General features: G+C 39.2%; 1 long non-coding RNA gene across 1 annotated transcript; it reads left to right on the forward strand.

Moving 5' to 3' along the window:
• The first annotated feature begins 1403 nt into the window (after nucleotides 1-1403).
• Nucleotides 1404-2890, forward strand: LOC119330961. The gene is made up of 2 exons (XR_005160346.1): nucleotides 1404-1652; nucleotides 1853-2890. It is a non-coding gene; the product is annotated as an uncharacterized LOC119330961 (long non-coding RNA).
• The last annotated feature ends 1106 nt before the right edge of the window (nucleotides 2891-3996 follow it).

Consider the following 3996-nt stretch of genomic DNA (forward strand, 5'->3'; position numbering starts at 1 on the left):
AAGTTTTTTTTGTCTTTTTTTCAACTTTTTTTTGAACGAGAGTGGACCGCAACACTCTCGAAAATGAACCGGAACAATATCAAAAGTGAACCTCATGAGTTCTTGTTGTCTTTTTTCACACTTATTAATTTTTTACGCGCGTTGACCAAGCGAGTGGACCTTTCATCGGATAGAAGAACGCACTGCTTCAAACGAAAAACCACACTGCGCAGGCAGTCAAGTGAACTTCATGATTTCTTTTTGTCGGACATAAACTTTCTCGCACAAGTTTTTGTTGTCTTTTTTTCAACTTTTTTTCGGACGAGTGGACCGCAGAGAGGAGGGAAAATGAACCGGGACATATATCAAAGTGAACCACATTACTATCTTATTGTTTCACTAAAATTTTAGCACTTTCATGTTGAGCGCAAGTGAGCAGCGCCAGTCTCAAAAGTGAACCACATCGGAGGACAAATCGCACTGCAAGTGTTAATGTAGTCGACTAGATTTTGAGACACACAAAACAAATTGCACTTCATACAAAGGGCTAATGGGCTGCAATTTCCCAAAATTTTCACATTACAACTTCATACACCCATGCATCACACTGCACAACCAAACAACGTTGGTGTGTTCGTTTCTCCTATAAAATATAGTTAACTAAACCACAGGTGTGTAATGCATCAGAGCAACCCAGCAGCAAACAACACTATACACACACAACCAAAATGTAATGAATCACGTTGGAGACATAGATAAGTTGAAGTGCACACTTGCATTTGTAGCAGCAAAATCTAAAACAGAAAAAAAAAACCTCCAAAATGGTATTATATCCCTGTCAAACTACACATTTAATAAAGGTGTTAGTGTAATTTGAATAGAATTGCACATTTTGAACTCCACTGCAGCGGGATGAACATGACAAACTGCACTGTGTCACCGTCCGTACTGCATGCTGTGGGCGCACGACGAGTTGCACCGCGAACGGTGCGCCCACGCGAGCGGACTACACGTCGCAGCATACCGAGCTGCAATCCAAGCCGCAACGAGTTGCACGCTGAGCTGCAACAAGCTGCACACCACGCTGCCTAGTATATATAATTTTTTCGAAAGTGAGCTTATACATAGTACAAGTGAATTGCATAAAAAAGTGTACCCCTTGTGGTTTTCTTCGGAGCTACAGAAGAGAAATCACCAAACTTGTTGTTTTCTTCGGACTCAAAACCGACAGGAGACTACACTGCAAACCCCAAGCCAGCGGACCGCGAGGCACCGTGTCCAACCATCCACATAAACCACATATTTATTCGGAATCGCTATTTTTCATCCGGATGAAAATAATTGGCTTTCATCCGTTTTCTGAGCCGTTCGATCTCTGTCCTGAGATTCCATCGCTACCGCGGCCTTTGTCCCTTCCACTCTCTCGTTCCCTTTGTCATTTCCCACACGCAACCGAACAGAGTCGAGAGAGAGGGAGAGAGGGATCCATGGCGACTTGGAGCTCTCCTATCCGGCGGCTTAGTTCACTAGGGTGGTCGTCAGGCGTCCGACGTTCTTCCTCCAGCTGCCCCCTGGCTGTCCCCGCACGGAAGTCTGCAGCATCTCTCGAGCACCGCACCCACCTGGCCCCCAATTTTCCCCCGCCGGCATTTCTGGCCTGATCCTGTGATTTGGTATGTTCGTCAGTTTTGGCATGATCCTCCTTCCTGTTGTTAGTTGTGTGTACTGTTTTATGGTTAGATCTATCCCCTTTCGTCTGTTGAGTGTGGTATTTCCCCTGTAGCTAGTTTAGATGTATGTGGTTTGCGTTGTTTACTGTCATTGAATCTGGTGAATTCGGCTGGTTGATATGCGCCTGGATTTTCCCTTGCAGCTAGGTATTTCAATTTGGACACGCTGAAATCATGTTCAGTGAGTTCAATCCCCTGGAACACGCTGGATTCTCTAGTGTTTTATATACCCTGTGCCGTTTGCTGATGTAGGTTTGTATGTATTGTTTCATTGCCTATCTATCACTATGAGATTGCTATAGATTGTCCATGTCCTGATTGCCTGGTTTAATGGGGGATTGCTTTGGCTATTTGTTAGTGTAATTTTAGTGTTTTGTAAGTCAATTTACACTGCATTTTTTACTGTAATTCTTTGCTGATTTACATTGCATTAGTGGATTTACTGTGTATTTTTCAGTGGATTTGCACTGTAATCCTTAGTGGAATTACAGTGTATTTTCTTAGTGGATTTACACTGTAATTCTATTTTGGAAATACACTGTAATTGTTACTGGATTTTTAGTGGCTTTTACAGTGTAATTCTCAGTGGATTTACAAAATGTAATAGTTGTTTTTACAACGTAATTTTCAGTGGATCGGCACTGTAATTCTTGATTGATCTTGTAATTCGTTAGTGGAGTTACAGTGTAAGTCTCAGTTAATTTACAGTGTAATTCCTAGTGCTTTTTCGACTGTATTTAGTTGATTTTTACAGCGTAATTTTTCAGTGGATTTACACTGTAATTTCTAGTGCATTTTCTTAGTGGATTCACAAATGTAATACTGCATTTGCTAGTGGTTTTTACAGCGTAATCTTCAGTGGACAGACACTGTAATTCTTGAGTGCTCTTGTAATGCAATTCTTTAGTGGATTTACAGTGTAAGTCTCACTTGATTTACAGTGTATTTCCTAGTGTTTTTGGACTGTATTTAGATGATTTTTACAGTGTAATTCGTCAGTGGATTTACACTGTAATTCTTAGTGCATTTTGCAATGTATTAGTTGATTCCAAGTGGATTTTTACAGTGTAAATCTCAGTGTAGTCACGCCGTAATTCTTTTGTGGTTTTACTCTGTAAACTCTTACTGCCATGGTACTGTATTTACTTATCTTATCGGTGATTTTTACACTGGTTCATATTGGATTTTTTGTGTGATGTAGAAGCGTGAGCTTTTTGGTGGCTCTCGCTTGCCTTTGTGGCTCTGAAATAAGATGATGGCTGATATGAGCCCGTGTCTACATGCCCAGACCTTGCCAATGGGTGTGTGAAGTGTGGCTTGCATCCACGTGGCGGCTTGCTTGTTTCGATTGATGTGTGCTTGCAATGAGTTTTGAAATACTAGTAGTACTTAAGAAGCAGTTTTTGTCTATGTGGCTGCAGTGTAAATGTGATCCTCTCCTCTTACGAGTGTTTGGCATGTAGTATTTTGAACTAAAAAGCACTTGTCTCTGCCTGTGAGCTTGCTAAGTATACATTTCATATGAGCAGGCAACCCTTTACATTCCATATTTTCTAGGTGGTTGTCTATGCTTTTCAGTTTTGTGTTCTTTCAGTTATTGGTTCAGCTAGTGCTTGTTTATGTTGTTTGGGAGAGGGAGTTGTTGAAATTTTCAGGGCCATTTACGGTGGAATTACAGCAGTTTTCAATGTTGGTTCACTGTAGATCACATTGTAATCCAACTGCAATTATACTGTAATTCAACTGTCATTTGCACTATAATACTACTGCTTTTTCCTCTGTAAATTTAATGTCAAATGTCACTGGGAATTATAGTAGTTCTATGTATATTGCACTATATTTGTGATGTAATTAGATTGTATATTACATTGTAAATCTTTTGCAATTGCACTGTAAAACTCACAACATTTCTACTGTAGTTGTATTTCTACTATAAATTAGACTGTAAATCTATTCAAATTACACTGCAGATCACACGATTAATCTACTTGTTACACTACAATTCTACTATATTTGTTACAATGTAAATTCCATTGTAGATCTACTATAAATTATACTGTAAATCTTCTGAAATTACAGTGTAAATCACACTTTGAATTTACTCTATTGTATTTAAAACATCGTAATTGTATTTGTAAATTACATTCTAATTGTACTGTGTTTATACTGTATTTTACACTGCAATTCTACTGTAAATCTACTGTAAAATACAGTGTAATTTAAACTGTAAAACTGTCTTCTACTGTAATTCAACTCCGAATGTATCGTTTCAGAGTGACTTAAATGT

The sequence above is a fragment of the Triticum dicoccoides genome, chromosome 7A (genome assembly GCF_002162155.2).
Source record: "Triticum dicoccoides isolate Atlit2015 ecotype Zavitan chromosome 7A, WEW_v2.0, whole genome shotgun sequence".
NCBI classification, from domain to species: Eukaryota; Viridiplantae; Streptophyta; class Magnoliopsida; order Poales; family Poaceae; genus Triticum; species Triticum dicoccoides.